We start from the raw sequence: 8,884 nt of genomic DNA on the forward strand, positions 1-8,884 counted from the left end.
GTTACAGCAGTGTAAACAGAAGAGAACTCATTGTGTGACTGTTCTGACAGCTGCACGGGCTACCTGTGTATCGCTGGATATTCTCCAAGCTGTTCCTGTTTTTCAGCTTGAAATCCCAAAATGACTCAGGAACAGGGTATTTTAAGGGAGCATTTGCTCCTGCCCAAATCCTCTTCTTCCTTGAGATCTGTTGACGAGGCTCTGCAGTCAGGATACCCTCTCAAGTGAATGTGATATTGGGAGCAGGGCCTTTTCACTGGTTGCCCCAGGAATGCATTTCCTTGAAAGATTTGCTTACCTTTCTGACTTGCCTCAATCTGGAGCCAAGTGACTGCTCTTGGGCATTTGTGGAAGGAGTCTAAGAAACACAGGTTTATTGATCTTTGTGGTTTCGTGCAGCAATTACATTTTTTAAAAAAATCTATTTTATTATTATCGAATAGTGCGAACTGCTTTGAAAGCTTTGAAATCATAAAGCAGCGTGCAGCCTCTGCTGTCAGCTTTAGACTACTTTTGATATCTTGAACTAACAATACCTGTTTTGATAAATGTTCATCTTGTTTAAAGATTAGTTCTCAAAGAAGAGTTCTTTACAGCCCCCTTGGCTTCAAAGTACCCCTCCAGCTGTTTTGGATGGACACTGTAATGTTTAAATATATAGAGAGGAATAATATGCATTAAAGATCTGATGAATGAGCCAGGTTATTTACAATCCTTAGAGAACTGCAGTTTAAATATTTATCGTTGCCAGAATTCCAGAGGCAATATACATAGTTTGGATAGAAATGCTGGGGCCAGCTGTTATCGGAGCATTAAATTAACTCAGTATTGTCGCTCAGGTAAAAGTGCGTATGTTATGAAATCCAGCAACTTGGTTAATATGATGAATGGATGAAAAGGCAAACTCCAGATTTCCATTTGTGAAAGGTAGAGTGGAATAGTAACGCTGAGATCAAGATCATGCCAAGACAGCGGACCGCTTCCTTGGGTTCAAATCCCCACACCTCCAGGAAATGTACAGGGTGACCTTGGGACAGTTGTTCTCTTTTGCCCTTGTCTACCTCACAAAACTAACAAGGGCAACCCTAGTGCAAATTAGCAAAGACAACAAGCCAGGGCTACGGTATAGTCAATAATTGGAGTATAATCTATTATTCACAGTACAAAGTGCAAAAGTGCTATAAATACATACATGAATTATAAGCCAATTTATACAAAAGCAATCACAAGTGCATAGATACAGGTAAGTAGCAAGTATATAATTGTGCAAAATGTCACTGTCCGGAACAAATCTTATCGTGATAGTAATTTAGCCCGATCATTACTATCACGCTTAGAATCTAAATGGATCTTTCAGGCACATTCTCTGTCCCCGCATGGTTTGAATCTGGATATTAACTTTTCCTGTTTTTTATGAACGTCTAAATAAAATCCTGTAAGTTTTTCAACTCTTGCAAAGCCTTTCCCTCGCCATTTTTGACTCCTCCTATGGTGGATATATTAGTAGCAATGGTTACCTTTATGGGTACACTGCTAATATTCCTTTGGCACAAGCTCCCACCTACTGATTCTTCCTTGACTTTTTTGGCATTTGCACTTTAATTGATAAAGCAGAAGGGGTCCCACTAATCTTCCCTACTTCTTGGTGGTAGAGAGCGCCCTCAAGTCATAACTGACTTATGGTGGCCCCTGCTGGGGTTTTCGAGGCAAAAGACTAACGGAGGTGGTTTGCCATTGCCTACCTCTGCAATCCTGGTCTTCATTGAAGGTCTCCCATTGCTGCTGCTCACATGAGCAATGGGAAGAAATGAGGAAGCAGAAATGGCATTGTGTGATGCCGCAACATCATTTCCAGACAAAAAGCCCAAGGTAACCTCACCATATCGTGACAACACTCTAGGAATCCCTCGGGCCTCCATAGTAAAAACCATAGAGACTGATGGGATTCTTAAAGTGTGATGTCACTTCCAGTTTTTCCACCAGAAGTAACATTGCAGCATTGCTATTTCTGTCTCTTCTCCCAATCGAACTCTCCTACCCATTGTCAGTGATTGGCTGGCAGTCCTCACAGGGCTGTTGTGAGGATGAAACAGAGAAGGGGAAACCATGCATGCCACTCTGTGCTTCTTAGAGAAAGGGTCGGATAAAAAAAAATGCATTAAAAATAAATCTTTTGAGCCATGGCATGGCAGCTCTGTTGGATTGTAACATGTCCTGAACAAAATTGCTTGCAAAAATATTTCAGTTCCAAAGGAACCAAAAAAAAAAGTGCATTCTGTACCATTTTATTTTCTTACATAGATAAGCTCATGAGAAGCCAATTGAACCTTCAGGCTGCCACCAGCTGAATGAGAGAATGGTGAAAATAATGCAAAAATCTGAACATACACTCACATATAGAGAACAGACCTGCATTTCCCCCCACTCAGCTCCTGCTATCTCCTGTTGGTTGCAGTAACGAAGGTGAAGAGATCCTGATTTCATAACTTCCCTACCCTGAGGATTGATTCCACATTCTATATAAATAGCCCATTTGCTGTGGAAGGGGAAGGATGCCAGAAATGGGGGAGGCAAGGGGTCGGCAGAGGATGGAGGGACGGGATGGGAGGAGGGGAGAGTGAAGATCACATTTCTCTGTTACTTCTTCAAAGAAGAGATTGAAGACTCCAGGAAGTTCTTTGATCTTGGATTTTGGGAAGTGCATCGGAGTGAATCTGAGCTGCTCCTGAACCGTGTTCCAACCTGGATGGAGAAGAGTAAACAAGAGAGGGAGATTATATATAATTATAGACAAATCATGGTGCAGGAGGGGGGATACACAAGAATCGCAAGCGGGGATAAGGCACTGTAGACTGGCAGGTCCCCAAGCCTAGAACAGAAGCCAGCCAGCAAAAGGCAGAACGGCTGGAACAAGTTTTCTGGTGGGCCTGTTTTCAGTTAGCCGAAGGGCTGTTTTCCTTTCTTGCTTTTTTGGCTCCCGGCATCTCCCTTGCAAAGGAAGGCGTCCCTCCAATTGCAGTGTGCAGCCAGCGGAATCGTCTTCAGTGACACTCACGGTCGGTTCCATGTGAAATTTCAGAAGCCTTTGCAAATGTTATAGGTCTGCTTAGGTCAGTACTCGTGCACACACACACACACACACACAATACTACCCCTGTGGAATGCTGGGCAAGAAATATCTGCACAGGCTTTAGCCAGCTCTTCTCCTCTGCAGAGAACACCGTCTCCAAGGAAAGACCATCCTGATGGCCACTTTTGGTCAGAGAGGGGGGGATGGCTTCCTTCCTGCCTGCCTGCCAGGAAGAACGCTCTAATCAGCTGCCAACTGAGAAAGGATTGTAGTTTGTAGACATGAAGGGAAAGATGCCCTGCCACCCTCCAGGAATCCAAGAACTGCTGAGAAGTAGTTGCTCCAGGAATGCAAACATGAAGGAAAGGATATTCTTGCCCACTGTCACCATGTAGGGTTTTCAGCTTCCGGGGGGTGGTGTGGTTGGAGTCCTCCTGGAATTACAATTGATTACCATTTTAAAATTATAACCCTATAACTTTTCCATTAAATTTAGAAATAGATTAGTGGCCATGGATCGTTATCATGCTATAATGGCACATTGCCACTGATCTGTTTCCAATTTTAATAGAATGAATAATAATAACTGTGCTTATATACTGCAGTTCTGGACAGTTTAGTGCCCCACTCAGAGTGATGAAGGAAGTCAATGTTGGTTGTTGTGGGTTTTCCGGGCTGTATTGCCGTGGTCTTGGCATTGTAGTTCCTGACGTTTCGCCAGCAGCTGTGGCTGGCATCTTCAGAGGTGTAGCACCAAAAGACAGAGATCTCTCAGTGTCACAGGTCAGGAACTACAATGCCAAGACCACGGCAATACAGCCCGGAAAACCCACAACAACCATTGTTCTCTGGCCGTGAAAGCCTTCGACAATATAAAGTCAATGTTATCGTTATCCCTGCAATACAGTTGGGGAGCTGCGGCTAGGAGGAGCGGCTGACCTGAGCTCATGGCAGTGGTGGGAGTCGAACCAGCAGAGTGCTGATTCCCAGCCCAACCACTTAACCATTATGCTAGAGCATAATGTCACAGTATTATAGCTATAGAGGGAATGTAGCAAAGGGCTTCCCATGTGCCAACCTATGAGTTTCTACTAAGGGGCAAATGGCAGCTCTTGAGGGTCATTTCAGGTTGTGAAAATGGTGAGGCGGGGAGGCATAAGCTCAGTTTCCGTGTATGTCATGGTCTGGAAACAATGTGGTTAGTAGTTAGGCCCTTTATGGTCTGGAAGCCCTGGGTTCAAATCCTTACTCTTCTCTGAAGCTTGTCTGGTGATCTTGAGTCTGTCTGTCTCTAGTTTCCTAAACTACTTGCTGGAGTTGTGGTGTGAATATAATAGTGGAATGGGGGAGAGGAGAGCTCTTTGGAGGAAGGGTGGAATAAAAAAATGTCCTAGACAGATACAACAAGTAGTAAAAATAATATCTCTACATAGTTACATTAAATAACCATGTTACCTAACACTGGTTGTCTGTAATCACCCTGCGACTGTCTGGTAAGGGGATAATCACCATCTCTCATTCCTTCCCCGGGGCAACTTCCCATGTTATGATTTGATGTTCCACCCACATTTGAAGGCAATTATAACACACGGAGTGGGCGTATGCATGTATGTGCTCATAAGAAAGAACAGGTCCGCTGAGAATCCAGGAGTGTGTTGGCAGATCCGAGAGTGTTTCTTGTGGAGGAGATAAATGGTCCACGCCCTCTTAATTCAGTCACGGCAAGTGATTTGTTGCAAATACACCAGTGATTTAATGTCATAATGCGAGAGCGGCTGTCCCTGATGATTCCATGTTTTCTGTTTAATCTCCTCTGCTCCTCTGGGAGGCTTAACACAGGGCCAGTTTGAGTGCCAAAAGTCACTTCAGCAAGCATGCGTCACTTGCTGTAGTAGAGACGAAGAGAGCGATGTTTCTCAAAAGCTTAATGCTGAAATAAAATGTATTAATCTTCAAGGTGCTACTGCAGTCTTTACTATTTTGCAGCAATAGACTAACACGGCTGACTCCTCCGGATCCTTGCTGTAGTAGAAGATCCAACACCTTCTTAAGAAAATGAATTCGGAGCCTTCACCAGTTCTAAACCTCTATGCAAAGCAAAAAAGTGTGCTCTCAAGAGGGCCTTATATGGTCTTGAGAAAGCCGATTCCCCCCCTTTACTTAATTTTATCCAGTTAAAATAATATACACATGTTCCTTCCCTTGGCATCCATGCTGGTATTTGAACTATGTTATTCAAATTTGCTAAAAGTGGGATTTAGATGGGGAGGGGGATTACCAAAGAATGGCTCCCTAGGGAAGGAGGGCTTGCAGTGAAATTTGGAAGAGGCACTGTTGTATGAAAAGGTGCAAATCGAGTCAATATTTCTCTGCTGAGCGTTTCTGTGATCTTGATCTCTGCTTTTACCCTCAGCCTGCTAAACCCTGACCTGGATAGCCCAGGTGACCCTGATGTCATCAGATCTCAGAAGCTAAGCAGGGTCGGCCTTGGTTAGTAATTGGATGGGAGACCTCGAAAGAAAGACCAGAGTTGCAGAGCAGACAATGGCAAACCACCTCTGATAGTCTCTTGCCATGAAAACCCCGCCAGGGGTTGCCATAAGTCAGCTTTAACTTGAGGGCACCACACACACACACACACACACACACACACACACACACACACACAAGCAGTACTCTGAGGCACTGCAGCTGGGTGGTAGAGCTCATGCTACACATACAGAAGGTCCTGGGTTCAATTCCTGGCATCACTAGTTAAAGGCTCTCAAATAGCTGTTGGGAAAGACTTTCCTCTGCAGGAAAACCTGGAAAGCTGTTGCCTGTCAGAGGAGATAATACTGGGCCATGTGCATCAAGAACTGTTGGTGGTAGAAACTAGGATTTCTGACTCTGAACTGGGAAATTCCTAGGGATTTGGGGAGGGTGGAGTTTGGGGAGTGGAGGGAACTCAGAAGGAACGTGATGGCATTGAGCCCACCCTCCAAAGCTGCTGTTTTCTCTAGGGAAAACTGATCTCCATAGTCTGCAGATCAATTGCCATAACTCCAGAACCCCACCTGGTGCTTTGCAATCCTAGGCAGAACCCCTGCTTTACATCCAGAAGGTCTCAGGTTCGAGGCCTGGCTTCTTCCATTTCAGCAAGCAGCTATGTTTTGACAACCTGGAGTGCTGCTGCTGGCCAGGTTAGAGAAGATGGTTGGACTTGGTATAAAGCAGTTTCATGTGTTCAGCCTCCCCCTGCCTTTACCCCATTCTGACCTGGGGACTTGCTGCGGTTGCTTCTTGAGGAAGGGCTACGTCCACTGAATTTGTTGCAAACCCCTAAAGAGGTAACATTTGCAGGGAAAAGACTTTAGCAGAGCTTGGGCTTATTGCAGTCCTAATTTTTTTTAAAATGCAATGCTTTTCTTTGATAGGCCAAACGCTGGCGGCTTCTTTGCGCTATTTCTGACGTCACCGTTTCCAGAACTGAAGCAGGCAGTTATGGTCCCCTTTTTGTGGCACCACAAAAATGGAATCATAACTGCTTGCATCCATTTTGGAAACGGTGACGCCAGAAATCGCACAAAGAAGCCTCCAGCGTTCGGTGACGGTGACACTATTTTTAAGATGCGTGGAAACAGCTATACTCTTTTTGTCGCTTTGGGTGCCAATACTTGGTAGAAAGGCAGATAATACACGGGGGATGCTTTAAGTAAATAAGCAAAGAGCGTATATGCTCATGAGGTTGGGGACGTCCTCTCTCTGACAGTCCAGCCTCTTCTTGTTTCGCCACTAAATTGCATGCCTACAAAGCTGCATTATCCCAGGCCTTCCTACTGGTCTATCGAGCTCAGTGGTGTCTCCTCTGATGAGCAGAGATCCACTGCCAATCACAGCGCAGAGCTAAACAGACAGATAGTAAAAAGCATGCAGTTCTGTGGTCAAGTGAGCACAGTCTTTCCTTCAGGTTTGGTCTGACCAAAACTCCCTTTCCAAAATCCCTGCTGTCCTTGCTGTGCTACACATGCACAGATTATATCTTTTCCTTTGCCAATATTTTTCAAAGCTGGCTGCTCCGCTGTTTGCACGCTGTCTACTTTTATTACTCACAGAGGCAGCTGTAATCTAGGAATGGGAAAGTCACTCTTGCCACGCTGTCTTAACATAGCCAAAGAAATTGGGGTATACATTTCAGGGCCTTTCTGCTGGGGCTGTTCCCTTTCTCTTCCTCGTTGCGTTTGATCAACACTCTGTGCCGTGATATATAGCAGGAGCTACTCTATTAATATCAAGGGCAGAGTATTGCCACAGACATTCCAACCGCAAGGCAGAATGAAATTTATTTAGTTGGCTGCTGCACAGTGCAGCTTCCTCTGTCTCTTTCAGACAGGATCACTCATGAGCGATTATGCCCCAGCCCACTAGCAGTGATCTTAAGTCTTTCCAGACCCAGGATCCCATTGAATGTGGGACCCCCTGAGTTGAATGCGTGGGACAGGAAGCTGTTTGACATCAGATCCATGCGATATGTTGATTCGGTTTCGTTTTCTCCGCCATGTCGGACGCTCCTCTTCGCTGGCTCGAGAGGAAGCGGCCGAGCACCCTGTCCGGGCGGCTGATCTGCGAAGATTAGCCCCCAAAACTCCCAGTGAGGGAGGCTGGGTCCGGGACGCTGCGGGAAGAGCCCCCCGGAATCGATGCGGGGGGTTAATTGCCCGTTTGTCCCTACGGAGGCCGGCGGACGTGCGCGGCGCCTCGAGTGCTGCCGGGCCATGAGAAACGGCAAAGAGCAGAACTAGGCGAGAGCCTACAAGTAAGCGAATTCCTTCTGTTATTACAAGCGTACGTGAAGGAGAGGTGAGATCTGAAGCTAAGAAGGCTCACTCTTCCCCTTTGCTGAGTCTCAAAATTTGGTTGGCGCCCCCCCCCCCCAAAATGGCAACAAAAAAACAAAGTCCTGCCCTTGGCAAGTCAGTTTCGGCTGCCTTAAAGGGAGAATCGCTGGAGGAAATTGTACGGAGGGCAGTTGGTGAAGCTATAAAACCCTTTGTTGACAAGCTGAATGAAACAGATCAAAGGGTGGGCTTAATTGAGAGCGAAGTGAAAACCATCAAGGAAGCAGCGGGGGGGGGCAGAGAAGTCTGCTCGGGAAAGTGCGTCACTCGTGAAGGCTACGAATAAAGAGCTTAAACTGGTGGAGAATCAGTTGATCGGGCTACAAGTGGAACGAACACAGACAATTTTGCGCCTCCAGAATGTGAAAGAGGAGGAAAACGAGGACTTACGGGGTCTTGTCTCGGAACTATTGGCGATACCCGCGAGGGCAACTAAAGAAGAAGTTAAAAGCGCCATTTTGGAAGCCCGTCGGGCTACTTCAAAGTATGCAATGAAGCGTCAGTTGCCGCGCGAGATCATCATCGATTTTTCATCTAAGAGGATCCGGGACACTATCCTATACAATTCATATAATGCGGATTTGGACTTTTTGGGCAATAAAATTAAGATATTGAAAGACGTCCCATTTCTAGTCCGGAAAAGACGTTTTAAGTATAAAAAGTTCGCAGCTCTTCTGAGAGAACGTGGAATAAAGTACAAATGGTTATTTCCAGAAGGAATCTGGTTCACCCATAAAGATCAAGCCTTTAAGATATTATCAGAAGATCAACTAAGGGATTTTGAGGACAGGAACCCAGAATTCCAGTGCACCAAGCTAGACGAAAAGGAGAAGCCTGAGGGGGAGGGGGAGGAAACGAGCACTGCGGCTGCAGTTGCGCAGAGAGAACTCCGTCCGGGACCCAGGAGGGGAAGAAAAATCTAACTTGAAATTAAATT

This window comes from Eublepharis macularius, chromosome 18 (genome assembly GCF_028583425.1).
Source record: "Eublepharis macularius isolate TG4126 chromosome 18, MPM_Emac_v1.0, whole genome shotgun sequence".
Classification (NCBI taxonomy): Eukaryota; Metazoa; Chordata; class Lepidosauria; order Squamata; family Eublepharidae; genus Eublepharis; species Eublepharis macularius.